Source organism: Silene latifolia, chromosome 1 (genome assembly GCF_048544455.1).
Source record: "Silene latifolia isolate original U9 population chromosome 1, ASM4854445v1, whole genome shotgun sequence".
NCBI classification, from domain to species: domain Eukaryota; kingdom Viridiplantae; phylum Streptophyta; class Magnoliopsida; order Caryophyllales; family Caryophyllaceae; genus Silene; species Silene latifolia.
The window spans coordinates 133667930-133691344 of record NC_133526.1 but is presented as its reverse complement, the minus strand read 5'-3'; the positions used below and the strand labels follow the sequence as shown (position 1 = coordinate 133691344).

Sequence of the window (23415 nt, the reverse complement as noted above, 5' to 3'; positions counted from 1 at the left end):
GTATGTGTTTTTATCGACCATTAGGTTCCGTTAAGCATCTGCTAATTATTTCATTTCCATGTATGTGTTTTTATCGACCATTAGGTTCCGTTAAGCATCTGCTAATTATTTCATTTCCATCTTCTTTGGCGTCCTTCAGTACGGATCGAGCATGTTTTAGCAGTTAGGGTTTGGAGAATATATTGAGATAATGGAAATGCATGTTAATTAGTTGAGATAATGCAATGTATTTATACTAATGTGTGGGTTGAGTTGTTTTTTAATTAATATATATGTTAGGAAGTTGTGCCATATATGTTAGGAAGTTGTGCCATAATCAGATCTTGATGATGAGTGATAGATCTATGGAGTTGAAAAATGGAAGCAAATCAAACAAGCATAACTCAACACTTTCAAAATGATCATTTCATTTAATTTTAAACCAAATACATTACAGCAATTATCAGAAATCAAAAGATGTATAATAAGCCGGAACAACCCCGGTTAAGCGTAAAAAACGCTTCTCAACCTGCCACCAATCACGCCACTCCAGTATACCGCTAACTTCCGGGTCATTGGCTTCATATTTTGCAATAACAGATTGAATATATGCAAGGACACGACTTGCATGTGGAGATAAGGTTGGAAGAGTACAACTCAACATATCTCTGGCTGCAGCCAAGTTGCGAGTATCAGGCCGACGAGGGTATGAAGATGATGATGATGATGAGGCTTTGTTGACAAGCCGGACTGCTTCACGCCTCTTAATCCAATAATTTCGTTGATGTTCAAGGGATGCTTTGATTAATGGGTGTTGATCGGCGGGAAGCCCGGCGAGAACCTTCCCATCATCTTCAATCGTTTGTGTAAGCCATTCTTCGTTGTTGATAAAATTAGGGTTCGTTGCCATGTTGTTTCAATTAATGAATGTTAGTAAAGGATGCTTTAATATGTTAGTAAAGGATGCTTTAATATTTATAGCTAGTAATATTTAATTTATTTATTTTTTATTTTTTAAGAACAAACAACAACGGTTATTTATAAAAAACCCGTTGTTATAACTTTCCCCCCAAAATTGAGTCACACTTTCCACAACGGGGTTTTATACTGAAAACCGTTGTTAATAGTTTTAATAACGGGTTTCTTAAGAAAACCAACCGTTGTTAAAACCTTTTACAACGGACGCTTTAACAACGTCCGCTTTTTTATATAACAACGGTTTTTGACCGTTGTTATAGGTTGTATCTGTAGTAGTGTATCTTACAATCCTAGGAAGGTTTGGGTCCCGGAGCCGAATCGATTAGATTGTACAACACCTACAAGTTGACTTAATCCTCCCTACTCAACTATATGCATGGTCTAATGAGACTCGAGTTGGTTTATGTCTTACAAGTCTCATTGAAAAGGTAAGTGATGGGTAAAAATGCAAGGATTCATAGGCTCGCATTTCATCAAACATAACATGTGCATAAGTTGAGATCACAACAAGCAAACAAATAAATTGTGTGAACATATTAGATTAAGTATGAATCATCCCCCTTGTTGGTTTCCCCTAATTCCCCATTAACCCTAGTTAAGGAAACTACTCACTCATTATCATGTTGAACATGCTAGCAAGGTTGTCAATCATACCAACAAAGCAAGACATGATGAATAAATGAAGATGATCCCAAAATTTTTGCAGCAAAAAGACGAGCGTCTTTTGTGAAGGACGATCGTCCAGAATGAGACGAGCGGTTTCTCAGCTGAGACGCTCGGATTCACAGTCAGACCAGATTTTTGATTTCTGAAGCTCTACCAGACGAGCGTCTGGTAACTCTGACGCTCAGGTTTCTTCAGGACGAGCGGATTGTTCATTTGGCCGCTCGGATTCTTCCTTGACCACACAGATTCAGGTTCATCCGTGGGTACTTCGTAACCCGTGTCATTTTCATTCTTCAATTCTCATGTTCTTCATTGTAGGGGCACTACAAAGGCATGAATAGCCTAGGCAATTGCTATCCCCACACTAAGGTAAATCACTACACATCAATAAAATCATAAGTCCCTCCCTCACTTCTCTCAAAATGATGAATATCTTGATCAAGGCACAAAAATATAAATCCAAAAATGACAAAAATGCAATGTAATAATTGAAATGCAAGTTAAGGAGTTAGAATATTTACAAATGGTGGTTTAGGGAGGACTCCACCAAACTCTCATTCCAATGTGAGATGTCAAGGGGGCATATTCAAGGTGTTGTTGATGTTACTCAACACCTTGAAGAAGTAGTCGAAAGCTTGCTCATTATCATGATAAAGGTCCTCAATAGATTTTTGCACTTGTTGTTCTCCATGATGGTCTTGGGTCATAGCATTACCAATATAGGGATTGAATATCCCTTTAAACTCATCATCCCAAAGACCGCAAACTTCGTCTACTTGATCACTAAAAATTTCTTGAGTTGATAGAGACAACTCTCCTTCTTTCTTGTCTTGGCTAATGGGGCCATCTTCTTCACTTGTCATGGGTGAGCTTTTCAAGCTCTCATTGTTGCTATTTCCTTGTTCTTTTGATGGAGCATCATCCACTTTCTTTTTCCATTAAAATTCCAACTTCTTCCTAGCATCCTTCCGGCTATAGTGATCAACCATAAAACATGGCTCATACAATCGGGGAGCTCTCATGGTCTTGTCAAGGATTGAAAGTGATGGTTTCATCGCCCACTTCAAGGGTCAGCTCTCCATGCTTCACATTGATCACCGCTCCCGCGGTATGCAAGAAAGGTCTTCCTAAGATAATAGGAATGTTGGAGTCTTCTTCCATGTCAACAATAACGAAATCCACCGGGATGAAGAATTTTCCAATTCTCACGGGAACATCTTCCCATACTCCTAAAGGTGTCTTTGTTGATCTATCCGCCATTTGAAGCGTTATGTTGGTACATTTGAGTTCTCCCGTTCCTAGCCTCTTGCTAACCGAATATGGCATGACACTAACACTTGCCCCAAGGTCACATAAAGCTTTGTTGATTGTAGTGCCACGAATAGTGCATGGAATGTAGAAACTTCCCGAATCCTTGAGATTTGGAGGTAAACTCCCTTGAAGGATGGCACTACTCACCTTAGTGAAGGCACAAGTCTCAAGCTTCCGGATTGATTTCTTCTTCGTAAGGATGTCCTTCATGTACTTTGCATAGGCCGGAACGTGATTGATCAATTCCGTGAAAGGAGTCGAGACTTCTAAATTCTTCACAATTTCCATGAATTTTCCAAGTTGGTCATCAAACTTAGGCTTAGCTTGACGACTCGGGAATGGAAGTCTATTCACAATGGGCTCCTTCTCTTTGGCTTTTTCTTCACTTTTCTTTGAAACTTCTTGATTGGTGGGTTCTTCTTCCCTAGAGTTTTGCACAACTCTTTCCTTGTCACTAGCTTCCACAACTTCATCCTCAACTTCCTTCTTTGGCCCTTCATATCTCGTACCGCTCCTGAAGTGGATGGCACTAACCGTTTCATGTCTTGGGGGATTACTTTGAGGTGGTAATTTCCCCTTTTGTCTTTGAGAGCTTGAAGATGCTAGTTGGGTCATTTTAGTTTCCAACATTTTTGTGTGGTCTAGGATGTTGTTGATGGTGATGTCTTTTGCTTGGTTATCTTTTTGCATTTGAGTGAAAAATTCTTGTTGATTCTTTTTCATTTGGAGGACCGCTTTTTGAACATCAAAACCTTGGTCATTTTGTTGATTGTTTGGAGTTTGATTTTGATAACCTTGGTTTTGGTTGAAAAAGAGTCTTTGATTTTGGTTTCTCATGGGAGGTGGGGTGTATGGTTGTTGAGGGTTTTGAAAATTTTGGCTTTTGTATGAGAGATTTTGATGGAATTTGGTGTTTTCATTGTAATAGTTGGAATAAGGGGTACCACTTTTGTATGCTTGAAAAGCATTCACTTGCTCATTTGTTCCCCTACATTCACTTTGGTCATGTCCCAAAGTTCCACAATTCTCACATATCCCACTTGGGATTGATGAAGATGCCACTATGGCATTAACGTGATGCTTTAGTGATTTTGAGGCTTCTTCAAGCTTAGCCATAGCCTTCTCAAACTTCAAGTTGATGGTATCAATATGAGCACTAAGTTGAGCACCCAATTGAGTAATAGAGTCCATTTCATGCTTTCCTCCTCTAGTAGCCTTGTGAGGTCTACTATATTGTGAATTATGGACCGCCATTTCCTCAATCTTATTCCAAGTTTGATTATCGTCAACTTCGGTGAACATACCATTTGATCCCATGTTGAGAATGTTTCTTGAGTCTTCATAAAGACCATTCTAAAATTGTTGTAGCAAGAACCACTCGCTAAGTCCATGATGAGGACATGAGCGACAAGTTCGTTTGAATTGCTCCCAAGCTTCATACAAAGATTCTTCGTCCCTTTGCTTAAAACCCGTGATTTGAGCTCTTAGCATGTTAGTCTTTTCGGGAGGGTATAATTTTTTGTAGAAAGCTACATCCAACTTCTTCCAAGAGTCAATTCCCAGAGTAGCCTTATCAAGGCTCTTCAACCATTGTTTCGCGGTACCAATTAGAGAAAAAGGAAATAAGACCCATCGAATTTGGTCTTGAGTTACTCTGATTTGTGAAATCGCATCACAATAGTCACAAAAAGTCTCCATGTGAGAATGAGGGTCTTCACTAGGCATCCCCCCAAATTGGCTTCTTTCGACTAATTGGATAAATGCGGATTTTGCAATGAAATTTCCGGTTAAGTGTTGTGGTGTGGGAGTACCATTGGGTAGGTTCTCCTCGGTTGGTACGGAATGTGATGAAAACTTAGGCATTGTGAGTTGATTGTGTGGTTGATTTTGTGTTGGGTTCTCCTCACCTTCTCTTGCAAAAGGGTTGATGAACTCAATAGTATTTGGTTGAATATCTACAACTTCACCAATACCTCTCAAAGTATTTCTAGCAATTCTTCTATTGGTTGTCAAAGTCCTTTTAAATTCGTGATCAATGAGTAACAAGTTACCTTGTGATCTTCTAGACATGCAAAATATCAAACAACTCGAAAACAATTAGAACAAACCTTGAGGAGTTTTATTTCCCCAAGGCAAAGAAAGACACAACTAATAACAATCAAATAAAATCAAATCAAGTTAACACCGTCCTCGGCAACGGTGCCATTTTTGGTCGGTCCGCTTTGAGCTTAGATTTCGGTTACTTGTCGTTAGGAGCACCTAGACCAAACCAATATTTATAACTTCACAAACAACTCTACTACTAGTAAAGAGGCAAGTAAAGGTCGGATCCCAAGGGACGGGTATTGATGTAGGATTTTCGATTGCAAGTAGTGGTGTCTAGGGGTGTCACAGTTTGGGTTGAGATAAGAAGACTAAAATGAGATGTAAACAATTGATTAAAAGAACTAGGGTGTCATGGGTTCATAGGGAATTCATGGGAATTGTTCATACAAACATATTCTCAAATTATAAGCAAGCAATTATTGTTGTGATAGGATCGAGTTGGTTTATATCTTACAATCCTAGGAAGGTTTGGGTCCCGGAGCCGAATCGATTAGATTGTACAACACCTACAAGTCGACTTAATCCTCCCTACTCAACTAAATGCATGGTCTAATGAGACTCGAGTTGGTTTATGTCTTACAAGTCTCATTGAAAAGGTAAGTGATGGTTAAAAATGCAAGGATTCATAGGCTCGCATTTCATCAAACATAACATGTGCATAAGTTGAGATCACAACAAGCAAGAAAATAAATTATGTGAACATATTAGATTAAGTATGAATCATCCCCCATGTTGGTTTCCCCTAATTCCCCATTAACCCTAGTTAAGGAAACTACTCACTCATTATCAAGTTTAACATGTTAACAAGGTTGTCAATCATATTAACAAAGCAAAACATGATGAATAAATGAAGATGATTAACAATAATTAAAAAGAGATTAAGAGAATTATACCTAATGATGATTCCAAAATAATAATGCAAAGAATAATAGAAGTACTTCATTATTGATGGAAGGTTGTCAATCTCCTAATAAACCTAAATAATCTTCAATTACCCAAAATAAAAGATGAACAATAGAGAAATTAAGGAAATGAGATTTGTATTAAGACTTGATTAAAAGTTGATTACAAGATTAAAGAGAGATTAGAATAATATAAACTACACTAAAGATTGATAAGAAGAACATGATAATCTAATTAGACTAATGGGGTATTTATAGTGGGGATTAGGTGCACAAATTAGGGTTACTAAGGGCTTAAATGACGATTAAGTCCTTGAGGAATCGCTCATCTCAAGAAAAGATGCGGTTCTCCTTTTAGCTAGTCTTTCAAAAATATGCGCATCTCGAATGGAGAAAGAAGAGGACGTGTTGCACTGGAGGACAATCCGAGCGTCCAAAAGGTCGGGACGAGCGGATTGTGTAATTGTTGGACGAGCAGCCTGGCAGCTTGGACGAGCGGCTTGTGGAGCTTCTGGACGAGCGTCCCGATAGGTGAGATGCTCGGATCCTAGTCCAGCGTGCCATTTCTTCTTTTCTTCTTTTCTTCTTCCAACAATCCTCCGGGATTTTGTCGGAGATGCAAGGATCTTCTTCATCATTGCCCATCTACTACATTATGTACAAAGGCCTTCTAGTCTTGTCTTCTCTTTGATGCTTGGTCATTAGATTCGATCAATTTAGCTCTATTTTGCCATGAAAATGCAAGGTTTTCACTCCTCTCCAACCAAGGAAACAAAACCTCAAAGAATATGCAAAACAAAGGACAAAAGATAGTAAATGACCCAAATTAAATATGCACTAAAAAGCATAGGAATGAGGCTAATTTGGGGACTAAATATGCTCAAATATTGATCACATCAGACTTACATGATTGACGAAATGAGATTGACTAAGTTAACGTTAGTGATTGCTCGACTCGAATGTATGTAGAAAGTGCCCTCGTTGGAGGATTTTAGATTACTTGATTGATTGATGTGTAGTGGTCAAATTGGCCGGTCATGCAACGTGACTGGAACTCAGAATGATCTGCGCTTACATGGTCGATTGATTAAGCACGTAGGCGTCGAAAGCTTAGAGCACGGTCTAGATTGCAAAGAGAGAAGAGAAGGGCGGACACTCGCGTGAAAAATATGGAGACCGAAGGTCTCTATTTATACTAAACAATGTGAAGAGTTTTGGAATGACACAAACTTTGGAAAGAAATCACAGAAATATTCCCCAAACATCAAAAGAGAGCTGGAGGAAAGACGCAGCAGCAGCTGCGGTTCTTGCAAAAGGCGCAGCACCTGCTGGCTGCGTCATTTCCCGGAGGTTTCCTCCTGCGGAAGAAAGATTTCCGCATTTCTTTTATGGAATTGCGGTTTATTCCGTAAAATATGATTTATGGATGATATTTTACCAAAAGATATAAAATTAAGTTATGGAATAAATATCTGAAATATTCTAGAACATTCCGACTTGGCATTTAAACGGTTTCTTATTGGTCGGACTCACGATGGAGGTTTAGTTTTCGGTACTTGTCGTTAGGAGCACCTAGACCAAAACACAATTTATAACTCCACAAACAACTCTACAATTAGTAAAAAGGCAAGTAAAGGTCGGATCCCAAGGGATGGGAATTGAGATGAGATTTTCAATTGCAACTAGCGGTGTCTAAGGGTGTCATAATTTGGGGTTTGAAGTAGAAGATCACTAAACTAAATAGCAATAAAAGTAAACAAGCAAGATGATTAAAAAGGGATGTAAACAATTGATAAAAGGCACTAGGGTGTCATGGGGTCATAGGGGATTCATGGGAATTGATCATACAAACATATTCTCAAATTATAAGCAAGCAATTATTGTTGTGATGGATTGAGTTGGTTTATATCTTACAATCCTAGGAAAGTTTGGGTCTCGGAGCCGAATCGATTAGATTGTACAACACCTACAAGTCGACTTAATCTTCCCTACTCAACTATATGCATGGTCTAATGAGACACGAGTTGGTTTATGTCTTACTAGTCTCATTGAAAAGATAGGTGATCGGTAAAAAATGCAAGGATTCATAGGCTCGCATTTAATCAAACATAACATGTGCATAAGTTGAGATCACAACAAGTAAGCAAATAAACTATGAAAACATATTAATTTAAGCATGAATCATCCCCCATCCCCCATGTTGGTTTCCCCTAATTACCCATTAACCCTAGCTAAGGAAACTACTCACTCATTATCATGTTAAACATATTAGCAAGGTTGTCAATCATACCAACAAAGTGAAACATGATGAATAAATGAAGATAATTAACAATAATTAAAAAGAGATTAAGAGAATTATACCTACTAATGATTCCAATAATAAAGCAAAGAATAAGAGAAGTACTTGATGATTGATTGGAAGGTTGTCAATCTCCCAATAATAACCCAAATAATCTTCAATTACCCGAAACAAAGGATGAACAAGAGAGAGATTAAGGAAATGAAACTTGTATTAAAACTTGATTAAATGTTGATTACAAGATTAAAGAGAGATTTGATTGACATTAACTACACTAGAGATTGCTAAGAAGAACATGCTAATCTAATTAGACTAATGGGGTATATATAGTGGGGATTAGTTACATAAATTAGGGTTTACTAAGGGCTTAAATGACGATTAAGTTCTTGAGGAATCGCCGGTCTCTAGGGAGACTACGGTCTCCTTTTTACCGGTCTTAGAAAAATATGCGCATCCTTCCATGAAGCTTGTAAAAGACGAAATGGCTGACACACAATCCGAGCGTCCAGGGCACGGGACGGGCGGATTGTAGTGATTCTGGACGGGCGTCCACTGGGGAAGACGGGCGGATTGGGGGTGTTTTGGACGGGCGTCCAGTGGGGGAAGACGCTCGGATTGCCCCTCTTGGACGGGCGGCTTGCGGACTATCCGCTCGGATTGTCTTACAGCTACTTTCTTTTTTCTTTTCTTCCTTTTTCTTCATAAAATCCTTGAGGATTTCCTCGGGGATGCAAGGATCTTTTCTCATCATTGGCCATCTACTATAGTATCTACAAAGGCCTTCTAGTCTTGTCTTCTCTTTGATGCTTGGTCATTGAATTCAATCAATTTAGCTCTATTTTGCCATAAAAATGCAAGGTTTGCACTCCTTTCCTACCAAGGAAACAAAACCTCAAAGAATATGCAAAACAAAGGACTAAAGACAATAAATGACCCAAATATGCACTAAAAAGCATGGGGACAAGGCTAATTCGTGGACTAAATTTTCTCTAATTATGGTCACATCAAATATCCCCAAATTGAACCTTTGCTCGTCCCGAGTAAAGAGGTGACAAAGACTAGGACCGTTATTTAAACTAACCTAATAGCATAGCCGATATGAGACAATTAGCGGGTCTCACTCCGCCCCTTCAACTCACAACAAGACAACCATGAGGTAGGATGCCTTCTTACAAGGCAAGGTGGGTCTTGCCAAAATGGCGACACATCCAAACATTAAAGCACATAAGATCAAGTAATGGATGCATCTACAAAAGGAATAGCCACTTTCCTCATCTAAGTGGTGGAAATTATCTAAAGGGAAAGCAATTCAAGGGTACACACTCCTTCATAGATGTAATTTCTTCAAACTACTAAGCCTAGAAGGATACCAATAAATCACCTATAAATTGTGTCAAGCTAGAGTACCTTTGTCCTCAATCGTTAAATGCTTTTGTCAAGAGTAGACTCCCTATGGTGTTAGAAACACTGGAGGATCGCGGAATTCCCCCTTTTGCCTAGACAAGAAGAAGGGTCGTCCCCTCTCTACCATGCACAAAAATGGATACGATGGATAAAGGGATCAATAGATATTTGAGTTTCATTTTGGGAGTTTGCTTTTGTTGTTGTTTTTCCTCCCAATTTTTTGTGGCATTTGACATTTGAGAACACTTTCTTTTGCCATTTATTTGATGTTTGGCATTTCAATACTTGACAACTTTTCAACTTTTTGCATTTCTTTTTGAACATTTTCAAAGTCACCCCATATGTAGTGAGGGTGCCTTATATTTGAAGCATTAGGAGTCTATTTTTGCTCCTCTTTTCATTTGATGCATTTTGCAAACTTTCTTTCACTTTTCATTTCATTGAACTCAAATCAATTTCTTTTTGTGCCCATTCCCTTTGATGACAAAAATGTATGGTAGAACATGGATGATGGATGCATGGTTTCAAGGGTCATCTTGGAATAAACGGTAGCCAAGGAGTTATCACACCACAAGGTACTCTTGACTAGGCCTTAATCCATGGGTCAAAGGATACTAGCATGACACATTCTAGGGTATTTTACAAGTATTCTAACAAGCAAAGTCTTAAGAAAAAAAAGCATCTACTAGGGCCTATATACACTTGTCAAGCTTCCCAAGTAGACGGTTTCGCAAAATTTTTCTAACATGCAACTACATGCCATGATGCAACTAGCATATAAACATCCTAATGCAAATGATTCTACCAACTAATATGCCATATAAACTAAATGCAAGTCCTAAATTCACATTGTTATACCGCATCAATCAAAATAAAGCCACATAGTCATTAACAATAAAGAGGAAAAAGGAGATTGGAAAGATCATACCATGCGGTCTTCAATATCCTCATGTCTCGGATGTGGCGTAGTCGATTAATGTGAACAAGGATAGAACAAATATAATATATACAACAATATATACAAGTCTACACTACAAAGGAAATGAACTTGTTTTTGGATTTTCAAATTTTTCAATTTCTTTGGTTTTTTCGAAATTTTTTGATTTTTTTTGGGTTTATGAATAAAAGTTAAGTTAGAATTCCCCATCCCCACACTAATATGGGCATTGTCCTCAATGGCCAAAATGATGGGAAATTAGGCAAACATGATGCATGAATTCTATACTAAATGCAAGCTATACTAATCTACACTACATGATGCATGGGTTTTTGTTTATGACGGAGAGCGTAATTTAGATTACCTCCCGTTGTGTATGCATGTACTTCCCCAAACCGAGATAGACATTATTTCTAATGTCCTAAAGTTGGGGGTAGTTCATGCACACAAGATGCAATGCATGAAACTAAATTGTCATTTTGGATTTTCAAAATGGGAACAATAAAATAAGAACACCTCAATGGGGCCGAGGTATTAGTCCTCTATGTTGCTAGGACTCTCCAACCAAAGACAAAGTCAAATATTGTACAAGTTAACAAAAACATAAACTTCTTTCATGAAAATTGAAAATAAAGAGAAGAGATGAGGAAACTTCACTTAAGCTTGAGATGGGTGCCTCACGCCCGCTTCATCTAGCTATGAAGAGATCCTCTAGAGATCGCCGTCATCTCCCTCTAGATCACTATCCCATATTTCCTTGGATGCATCACTTGTATTCGGGTCCATGAACTCATCCTCTTCGCTACCAAGCTCCACCGTGTCCCCACCGCAAGATTTGTCGCTCCCTTCCTCTTGTCGCCCGTTTGCCCCTTCATTTGCCTTCTCCGAATTAGGGATGAGTATATCAAATTGTGCCCAAGAGGGAAATGCTCCTTCCTCACTAATCTTCCCCCTTTGAATCATATCGTGGTATTGAGGGTAGAGTGCATAATAATTGTCCACGGTAGCTTCGTATTGTCGGAAGTGCAAATCTTGTAGAATTCCCATTACAAAGTCATCACGGGGGAGGATAAAAGAGTTAGGGTGGTTGTACGGTTGATATGGGAAAGGGTAGGGAGGCACTTTGATTTTCTCATCTTGTGGTTGTTGCTCTTATTGTTGTTGTTGTTGTTGTTGTTGGGGATTTGGAGGTGGTGGTGCTTGCCTTGCTTGGGTTGGGTTTGGAGGGATGAGGTAGGATGGGATTGGTGATAAAGGTCCCCTTCTTGGTGAGATTCTTGGTAGTCCGGTCATTGGTAGGTAGATTGGATCACTTCCTTTTGTTATCCACTTGACCCTTTTATCAACCCCCTCAAGGGTTATCCAATGATGATGCACAAGAAGAAGGTCTTCATTTATCCTTGTATTTCCGGAAAGAGCATACTCATTATTCTCATTGAATTTTGGATTGGAATGCTTTGCAATCTTTGTAATGAGCCCTCCATTAACAATGTGTTTCATCCCATCATCATCACCGTTCCTAAACTTTGCCCATTTTTCGAGTAGCACAAGAGACGCATTAAAGTGGCACCCACCCCTTCCTTGGATATCGAGATAAGACTCCACGAACACAAGGTCAAGTTCGTTCACTATTGCCGGGTCTCGGCGAGCAAGTAGAGTGCCGGAAAGGAACCGGTAAGTAAGTCTCAAAATAGGATTTTGAATGTGGAAAGCTAGACACTCCTTGATGTACATGAAATCTCGGCTGGTCATGGCCCTCCATAGGGGTGCAACACTATATCTCTTCGGTTTTGATGTCCGGGTAGGCGAGACATCGAGACCAAGAATATTAGCAAATCCCACTAGAGTCATCATTCTTGAAACACTCTCCAACCTAAATTCTATGCATATCGTTCTATTCAAGGTTGTGATTTTCAAGAAGCTTAAAAATTCAAGCACAAGGGATCGGTAAGTTTGCTCGTGCATGTGGAAAAGGGTAGAGAGACCAAACAACTCAAAAAGAGCTTCCATTTGGTGATAAATCCCAAGTTTCCTTAAAGTTCTATGACATAAAAAGTTAGTAGGGAGAATGTTCTTACGAAGAAGCCGGTGAAAAACGAGCCTTTGCACATCATTGACGAATTCAACATTTGAGAAATCATCAAGCCTTGTAAGATCCACAATTTCTTCATGCTCCCTCCTTAAGGTGTTGATATGGGAGGTAGAAGAGCTTCCTCTTACACTTGGTCTTCTTCTATCCCTAAAGAAAGATCCCTTTGGTGCCATTCTTTGATTGTTGAGTTGGATTTTGTTGATTTGTTAAAGTATGAAGATGCTCTTTGTGGATTGAATGTTGCTTTTGAAACCCTAGAAATTTGGGGCTTTTTGATTTTGTGGAATAAAAGAGTATTTGGGATATGCTTTGGAGTCATAAGGAGGTGGGGTTTTATAATACAAGTGGAAGGAAGGGTGATGTGTCACAAATTGTGTGGTGGGGTGAATTAAAATTGGGAAAATCGGGAATGAAGACCGCAGGAAGACGAGCGGACTCGGGCACAAGACGCTCGGATTCTGTCATTCTGGGACGAGCGGATTCCAGGGAAGACGCTCGGATTCTCTTACAGCGATTTTTTGCAAAAATTTGACGCAGCCAAGACGAGCGGATCGAGCCCAAGACGAGCGTCTTTTCTAGAGCAGGACGAGCGTCTTTTCCCAAAGACGGGAGGATTCTGTGACAGGAACTTTTCTTAAAATGCACTGGCAAAAAGACGAGCGGATTCGTATTCAGACGCTCGGATCCCAACAGGACGAGCGGATTCTCCAAACTATGGACGTCTTTGTACAATCCGAGCGGATTCTCTCTCTGGACGCTCGGGTTCCTTGCTGTGGATTTCTTTTGATTTCCTTGAATCCGATAAAAGCTTCCCCACACTTGAAAATTGGTTCCTTCCTTCATTCAAAATTCATTAGTGACCCTCCCTCACTTACTCTCATGGAAAGAATTTATGTTTATGATAAAGGGAATGCAACAAAATTATAAATATAAGTTAGAGGGTTAGTATATTTACAAGTGGTGATTTAGGGAGGACTCCACCAAACTCTCCCTTTGATGATTCCTTCAAGGATGAGGAGGCGCGAGGTAGGTGACCTCGACCTCCCCAATAAATGCTCCCTCGTAGTATGGCTTCAATCTTTGACCATTGACTTTGAATTTGTTTCCATCTTCCGCCTTGATTTCAAAATCCCCATATTTTCCAACCTCGGTGATTACATAGGGACCCATCCATCTAGATTTCAATTTTCCCGGAAAGAGTCGATAGCGGGAATTGAATAGAAGGACTTTATCCCCTTTGTGCAAGGCTTTTTGCTTAATTCTTTTGTCATGAAGCAATCTTGTCCTTTCCTTGTAGATCTTGGCATTCTCATAAGATTGTAGTCGTAATTTCTCCAACTCTTGAATTTGAATCATCCTCTTTTGACCACTTAATTTGAGATCAAGGTTAAGTGCTCGGATTGCCCAAAAAGCTTTGTACTCCAATTCGATTGGCAAGTGGCATGCTTTTCCATAGACAAGCTTGTAAGGGGAGGCTCCTATGGGAGTCTTATAGGCCGTCCTATAAGCCCAAAGAGCATCATCAAGCTTTGTACTCCAATCCTTTCGAGTCTTGTTCACAACTTTCTCAAGAATTTGCTTGATCTCTATTCGAAACTTCAACTTGACCGCTTGTTTGAGGATGGTATCCCAAGCTGATTCTATGTTGAACACCATACTTGGTCAAAAGAGATGCGAGTTTCTTCTCATGAAAATGCGTTCCTCCATCACTTATGATTGCTCTAGGAACTCCAAATCTTGGGAAGATTTTTTTCTTGAAGAGCTTGGTGACCGTTTTTGCATCATCGTTTGGAGTGGCAATTGCCTCCACCCACTTTGAGACGTAATCTACGGCCACAAGGATATATCTATTCCCATTGGATGTCACAAACGGACCTTGGTAGTCGATCCCCCAAACATCGAAGATCTCCACCTCTAGTATGCCCCTTTGTGGCATTTCATTCCTCCAAGAGATATTCCCCGTTCTTTGACAAGAAACATAATGAATGATGAATTCTCTCGTGTCTTGAAACATTGTAGGCCAATAGAAGCCCGATTGAATAATTTTTGCAATGGTTATCCTTGCTCCATGGTGCCCACCGTAGGGTGATGAGTGACATCCTTCCAAGATTCCTTGGACTTCCCATTGAGGGATGCATCTCTGGTAGAGCCCATCACTACACTCTTTGTATAGGTTTGGGTCATCCCAAAAGTACCTCTTTACTTCGAATAAGAATCTCTTCCTTTGGTTGTAGTTCAAATTTGGAGGGAGTAGTATTCCAACGATATAGTTGGCATAATCGGCAAACCATGGGGTGATGTGCCTTTCAAGTTGTGTTTGAATGGCCATCAAGATATCGTCGGGAAATGAGTCATTGATCGGTGTTTCTCCTTGTTCATCATGAAACCGGATCCTTGACAAGTGATCCGCCACTACATTTTTGGCTCCTTTCTTGTCTCTTATCTCCAAGTCAAATTCTTGAAGAAGCAAAATCCATCTTAACAACCTTGGTTTGGCCTCCTTCTTTATCAAGAGATGTCGGTGAGCACGGTGATCTGAAAAGACAATCACCTTAGATCCAAGTAAGTAGGAACGAAATTTGTCCAAAGCATAGACAATGGCAAGAAGCTCTTTCTCGGTGGTATCATAGTTCACTTGGGAGGGGTCAAGAGTCTTGCTTATATAATAGATGGCATGAATATTTCTTCCTACCCGTTGGCCAAGAACCGCTCCAACGGCGTAGTTACTAGCATCACACATAATCTCGAATGGTAGTTCCCAATTTGGAGGTTGAATGATCGGTGCCGAGATTAGTGCTTCCTTGATTCTATTAAAGGCTTCAACACACTCATCAGTGACATATAATTGGGCATCTTTAAGTAAGATTTGAGTGAGGGGTTTCACTATTTTTGAAAAATCTTTTATGAAACGGCGATAGAAACCCACGTGACCGAGAATACTTCTCACCCCTCTAACATTCACGGGAGGTGGGAGTTTCTCTATCACCTCAACCTTAGCTTTATCGACCTCGATGCCCTTTTCCGAAATTAAATGACCCAAAACAATTCCTTCATTGACCATGAAGTGACACTTTTCCCAATTTAAAACAAGACTAACATCTTCACATTTTTGCAATACAAGAGAAAGATTATGCAAACATGAGTCAAAGTCCTTTCCATAAACGCTAAAATCATCCATAAAAACTTCCATAATGGTCTCTAGGTAGTCGGAGAAGACACTCATCATGCATCTTTGGAAAGTGGCGGGGGCATTACATAAGCCAAAAGGTATCCTCTTATATGCAAAAGTATCATAAGGGCATGTGAAGGTGGTCATATGTTGGTCATCCGGGTGTATAGGGATTTGGAAGAATCCCGAATACCCATCAAGGTAACAAAAGAATTTGTTGGAGGCTAACCTCTCAAGCATTTAGTCAATGAACGGTAGGGGAAATGATCCTTTCTTGTTGTGGAATTCAATTTTCGATAGCCAATACACATACGCCAACCGGTGATCTTCCTTGTGGGTATTAACTCATTCTTTTCGTTTGTCACCACCGTGGTACCCCCTTTCTTAGGTACCACTTGAACGGGGCTAACCCACAAAGATTCCGATATGGGATATATGATTCCCGCATCAAGTAATTTCATAACCTCTCCCTTGACAACTTCTTGCATGTGGGGGTTTAATATTCTTTGAGGTTGAATGGTATGTCTATGGTCCTCCTCTAGATGGATTCTATGCATACAAAAGTTGGAACTTATCCCCTTAAGGTCATCTAGACTATAACCTATAGCCTTCTCATGTTGTTTCAACACATCAAGCAATTTTCCCAATTGGTTTTCATCAAGTCTATCATTAACAATCACGGGTTTGGTCTTTGATTCATCAAGGTAAGCATATTTCAAATTTGGGGGAAGGGGTTTTAAAGTAGGGGTTTGTACCTCACTTTCCTCCTTTGAAGGTTCATTGAGAATGTGCTCCATTTCCATTAGGCATTCCATTCTCATTGCATATTCAACTTGTTCTTCGTTCTCATCACACTCGAATTCCATGACGAATTCTCTTGCTCTTAAGCTTGTAAGATGTCTTCTAGGATGGATTGCTCATCTTCTATAGGTTGACATGCTTCCACAAGGATGTTATGTACTAATTCGGATTGTGCATGAGTAAGTTCTTTGTTAGCTAGAGGGGCTTCAAAAAGATCTACCTCTAATTCCCAATACATATTTTTAGCCTCACTTGCTTCCAAGGCTTCCAATGCTTGCATGGAGTCTTTGAAGAAAGGTATACTTAAGTGGTCCTCTACAAAACAATCTATAAGGTCCATCTTGCAAAATATCGAACAACTTGAAAACAATTAGAACAAACCTTGAGGAGTTTTACTTCCCCAAGGCAAAGAAAGACACAACTAATAACAACTTAAGAAAATCTAAATCAAATTAACACCGTCCCCGGCAACGGCGCCATTTTTGGTCGGACCCATGATGGAGGTTTAGTTTTCGGTACTTGTCGTTAGGAGCACCTAGACCAAAACACAATTTATAACTCCACAAACAACTCTACAATTAGCAAAGAGGCAAGTAAAGGTCGAATCCCAAGGGACGGGAATTAAGATGAGATTTTCAATTGCAACTAGCGGTGTCTAAGGGTGTCACAATTTGGGGTTTGAAGTAGAAGATCACTAAACTAAATAGCAATAAAAGTAAACAAGCAAGATGATTAAAAAGGGATGTAAACAATTGATAAAAGGCACTAGGGTATCATGGGGTCATAGGGGATTCATGGGAATTGATCATACAAACATATTCTCAAATTATAAGCAAGCAATTATTGTTGTGATGGATCGAGTTGGTTTATATCTTACAATCCTAGGAAAGTTTGGGTCCCGGAGCCGAATCGATTAGATTGTACAACACCTACAAGTCGACTTAATCTTCCCTACTCAACTATATGCATGGTCTAATGAGACTCGAGTTGGTTTATGTCTTACAAGTCTCATTGAAAAGATAGGTGATGGGTAAAAAATGCAAGGATTCATAGACTCACATTTCATCAAACATAACATGTGCATAAGTTTAGATCACAACAAGCAAGCAAATAAACTATGAAAACATATTAATTTAAGCATGAATCATCCCCCATGTTTGTTTGCCCTAATTACACATTAACCCTAGCTAAGGAAACTACTCACTCATTATCATGTTTAACATGCTAGCAAGGTTGTCAATCATACCAACAAAGTGAAACATGATGAATAAATGAAGATAATTAACAATAATTAAAAAGGGATTAAGAGAATTATACCTACTAATGATTCCAATAATAAAGCAAAGAATAATAGAAGTACTTGATGATTGATTGGAAGGTTGTCAATCTCCCAATAATAACCCAAATAATCTTCAATTACCCAAAACAAAGGATGAACAAGAGAGAGATTAAGGAAATGAAACTTGTATTAAAACTTGATTAAATGTTGATTACAAGATTAAAGAGAGATTTGATTGATATTAACTACACTAGAGATTGCTAAGAAGAACATGCTAATCTAATTAGACTAATGGGGTATATATAGTGGGGATTAGTTACATAAATTAGGGTTTACCTAGGGCCTAAATGACGATTAAGTCCTTGAGGAATCGCCGGTCTCTAGGGAGACTCCGGTCTCCTTTTTGCCGGTCTTAGAAAAATATGCGCATCCTTCCATGAAGCTTGTAGAAGACGAAATGGCTGACACACAATCCGAGCGTCCAGGGCACGGGACGGGCGGATTGTGGTGATTCTGGACGGGCGTCTACTGGGGAAGACGGGCGGATTGGGGGTGTTTTGGACGGGCGTCCACTGGGGGAAGACGCTCGGATTGCCCCTCTTGGACGGGCGGCTTGTGGACAATCCGCTCGGATTATCTTACAGCTACTTTCTTTCTTCTTTTCTTCATTTTTCTTCATAAAATCCTTGAGGATTTCCTCGGGGATGCAAGGATCTTTTCTCATCATTGCCCATCTACTATAGTATGTACAAAGGCCTTCTAGTCTTATCTTCTCTTTGATGCTTGGTCATTGAATTCAATCAATTTAGCTCTATTTTGCCATAAAAATGCAAGGTTTGCACTCCTTTCCTACTAAGGAAACAAAACCTCAAAGAATATGCAAAACAAAGGACTAAAGACAATAAATGACCCAAATATGCACTAAAAAGCATGGGGACAAGGCTAATTCGGGGACTAAATATGCTCTAATTATGGTCACATCACTTAGAAAATGAAGCGGTTTTTGACCGGGACTCCAAATGAACTTTAATTACTGTCAAAACGACCGTATCAGTGCGTAGATGACGACCAAGGGGTAGACATAAGTGATTGAGCTATCACCTGATGATAAACTTACGGACTGTCATAAATCGTTCCGCGTACCAGACATGCGGCCCAATCATCACTGGGTGGTTGGCGGAAGGTGTAGAAATGAGGTATCTACAGAGCCTACACTTTGACTGAGGCTTGGACAAGGCAAAACTCAAAGTATAGCCATCAGGTCAATCGAAGATTACAACCTGGCGACTATGGCGATGCAAGGCAGCTCAAGGGGTCTGAACCAAGGACCTGTCGTCGGGAATATTTTAGAGTTTGTCGACTATCAGGGAGGGTCGTTTAAAGTCTATTAGACTACATAAGGAAGCTCGCTAGCCATAAGAAGAAATCATACCTGAGACTTCTTTCTCGAGACGTTTCCGGAGTTGCGTAGGAACTAAGGATAAGACCTAAAGATATGTAAGGATTGTACTAGGGTGTGGGGCCCTAAAGAGGACGGCTGGTATGAGAACTTCTGGAGAACGACACCCTTGCCGAACTTCGTGAGGAAACAACAATATTGAGGGTAGCAGGACGTCTGTAGAAACTGTTGGGGAGTATATTGACGATTAGGAACATAATGATCGTCATGGAAGAAATCTTGAGTGAGCAATACTACAAAATACTGCTGCGCTAGTGTAGATACCCAGTATCTGCTGAGACTCCAACAAACACCCGATGATTATCGGACTATAACATGTTTTGGAATCGCGGCATTTGATCGACAGTTTGTGTACAACTTCACGTCGGAAAACTTAAAACGATTTCGAAAATAAAACATTTCAAAACATTTCAAAAATACCTGGAGTGTCTAATGCACGACGACGGGGTCGCAATGACACTAACTAGAGTCAAAACCGACACCGGACCAAAACCCGACTAAAAAATTCAAATCCCGACTCCAACAACGAGTCAAACCGAGTCAACCACCAAAAACAAAACATTTCAAACCCTCTACCTTATTTTTTCCCGGATTCATGAATGGTCAAGTACAAAACTGTTGGGGCTGGTGTCCTCTACAGTTAGTGCAATAACATTTAAATCTCTAAAAGGATCAAAGGGTATACTTTTGAATTATTATCAGTTGGCCACGTTTATCAATAACGGTTGGCTTGCTAGATAAGTTTGACGTTATTGTCATACTGATTGATGTGACCATAATTAGCGCATATTTAGCCCCCGAATTAGCCCTGTTCCCATGCTTTTTAGTGCATATTTGGGTCATTTCTTATCTTTAGTTCTTTGTTTTGCATATTCTTTGAGATTTTGATCCCTTGGTAGGAAAGGAGTAAGAATCTTGCATTTTCATGGCAAAACGAGACTAAATTGATCGAATTCAATGACCAAGCATCAAGGAGAGACAAGATTAGAAGGCCTTTGTACATATTATAGTAGAAGAGCAATGTTGCGAAAGGATCCTTGAGTCCCCAAGGAAATCCCCAAGGAATTTATGAAGAAAAGGGAAGAAAAGAAGAAGATATGTTGCTGAGTGACAATCCGAGCGGATTGTCACCAATCCGTCCGTCCTTGTTTGCACAATCCGAGCGGCTTTGCTCTAATCCGCTCGGATTCCACCTCCACAATCCGACCGGATTCCCTTGAATCCTCTCGGATTCCAACGCCAGATTCCGCCCGTCCCGACCTTATTCCGCCCGGATTCCAGCACAGCACGATCTCCTCTTCTCCAAGCTACAAAGAAAGAAGCCCTTCTCTCGAAAAATACCGGGTCCTCCTTGCTCAATCTAAAAAGTGTAATTACTAGTTTAGCCCATAGTTAACCCTAATGCATCCTCCTTAATTTCCACTATAAATACCCCATTAGTCTAATTAGAGGAGCATGTTATTCTTATCAATAATTAGAGTAGTTAATATCAATCAAATCTCTCTTTAGTATTGTAATCAACAATTAATCAAGTTCTAATACAAGTTTTATTTCCTTAATCTCTCTTTTGTTCATCCTTTATTTTGGGTAATTGAAGATTATTTGGGTTATTATTGGGAGATTGACAACCTCTCAATCAAGCATTCAAGTACTTCTTTTATCTTTGCTTTATTACTGGAATCGTTAGTAGGTATAATCTCTTAATCCCTTTTTAATTATTGTTAATTACTTTCATTTATTCATCATGTTTCATATTGTTGGTATGATTGACAACCTTGCTAGCATGATCAACATGATAATGAGTGAGTAGTCTCTTAGCTAGGGTTAATGGGTGATTAAGGGAAACCAACATGGGGAATGATTCATGCTTAAATTAATATGCTTTCATGTTTTATTTGCTTGCTTGTTTTGATCTCAACTCATGCACATGTTATATTTGATGAAATGCTAAGCCTATGAATCCTTGCATTTACTATCATCTTCTATCTTTTCAATGAGACTTGTAAGACATAACTCAACTCGAGTCTCATTAGACCATGCATGTTGTTGAGTAGGGAAGATTAAGTCGACTTGTAGGTGTTGTACAATCTAATCGATTCGGCTCCGGGACCCAAACTTTCGTAGGATTGTAAGATATAACCCAACTCAATCCATCACAACAATAATTGCTTGCTTATAATTTCAGAACATGTTTGTATGATCATATCCCATGATTCCCCTATAATCCCATGACACCCTAGTGCCTTTAATCAATTGTTTACACCCCTTTAATTCATCTTGCTTGTTTATTTTCATTGCTATTTTAGTTTAGTGACCTTCTACATCAACCCAATTTGTGACACCCCTTAGACATCACTAGTTGCAATAGAAATCTCATTTCAATACCCGTCCCTTGGGATCCGACCTTTACTTGCCTCTTTACTAATTGTAGAGTTGTTTGTGAAGTTATAAATTGTGTTTTGATTCGACCGTGACCCAACGACCACATCTTAATTTGTGAACACGAAACGGACTCGCATCCGGCGCCGTTGCCGGGGACGGTGTATACTTGATTTAGATTTCTTTTTATTGTTATTAGTTGTGTCTTTCTTCGCCTTGGGGAAGTAAAACTCCTCAAGGTTTGTTCTAATTGTTTTCGAGTTGTTTGATATTTTGCATGTCTAGAAGGTTACAAGGTGATTTGTTACCTTTTGACCGTGAAATCGAAAGAACCTTGACGAACAATAGGAGACTTGTTAGGAGGAATTTAAGAGGTATTAGTGAAGTTGTTCAACCCACTAGTGAGTTTGTCAATCCTTTCGCAATAGAAGGAGAAGAGAACCCATTACACAATACCCCACAAAATCCACCTACAATGCCTAAATTCTCGTCACACTCCGTACCCACCGAGGAGAATCTACCAAATGGTACTCCTACACCGCAACATCTAACCGGAAATTTTATTGCCAAGTCCGCCTTCATCCAATTAGTTGAGAGGAGCCAATTTGGGGGGATGCCTAGTGAAGACCCTCATTCTCATATGGAAACCTTTTGCGACTATTGTGATGCAATCTCTCAAACGGGCGTGACTCAAGACCAAATTAGATGGGTCTTATTTCCTTTTTCTCTAATCGGCACCGCGAAGCAATGGTTGAAGGGCCTTGATAAGGCCACCCTCGGAATAGATTCTTGGAAGAAGTTGGCTCTAGCTTTCTACAAAAAATTCTACCCACCGGAAAAGACTAACATGCTAAGAGCTCAAATTACGGGTTTTAAGCAAAGGGATGAAGAATCTTTGTATGAAGCTTGGGAGCGGTTCAAGGGAATTTGTCGCTCATGTCCTCACCATGGACTTAGCGAATGGTTTTTGGTACAACAATTTTGGAATTGTTTATATGAAGATTCTAGGAACATTCTCAATATGGGATCGAATGGAATGTTCACCGAAGTTGATGACAATCAAACATGGAACAAGATTGAGGAAATGGCGGTCCATAACTCACAATATAGTAGACCTCGCAAGGCTACTAGAGGAGGAAAGCATGAAGTGGACTCCGTTACTCAATTGAGTGCTCAACTTAGTGCTCACATTGACACAATCAACTTGAAGTTTAAACAAGCTATGGCTAGACTTGAGGAAAACTCAAAATCATCAAAGCATCATGTTAATGCCATGACGGCATCCTAATCAATCCCAAGTGGGATATGTGAGAATTGTGGAACTTTGGGACATGACCAAGGCGAATGTAGGGGAACAAATGAACAAGTGAATGCTTTCCAGGCATACAAGAGTGGTACCCCTTATTCCAACTTTTACAATGAAAACACCAAATTCCATCCAAATCTCTCATACAAAAGCCAAAATGTTCAAAACCCTCAAACAACATACACTCCACCACCCATGAGAAACCAAAATCAAAGACCCTTTTACAATCAAAACCACGGTTACCAAAATCAAAATCCATACAATCACCAAAATGACCAAGGTTTTGATGCCCAAAAAGCAGTCCTCTAAATGCAAAAGAATCAACAAGAATTTTTCACTCAAATGCAA

The 23415-nt window shown here is 39.6% G+C and overlaps 2 non-coding genes across 2 annotated transcripts; one reads left to right on the top strand and one right to left on the bottom strand.

Annotated features, from left to right (window-relative positions):
* Positions 1–4318: 4318 nt before the first annotated feature.
* LOC141619730 (small nucleolar RNA R71) lies at positions 4319–4425 on the top strand. The gene has a single exon (XR_012531794.1). It is a non-coding gene; the product is annotated as a small nucleolar RNA R71 (small nucleolar RNA).
* Positions 4426–22608: 18183 nt separating this feature from the next.
* Positions 22609–22715, bottom strand: LOC141625511 (small nucleolar RNA R71). Its single transcript, XR_012535292.1, has one exon. It is a non-coding gene; the product is annotated as a small nucleolar RNA R71 (small nucleolar RNA).
* Between the last annotated feature and the right edge of the window lie 700 nt (positions 22716–23415).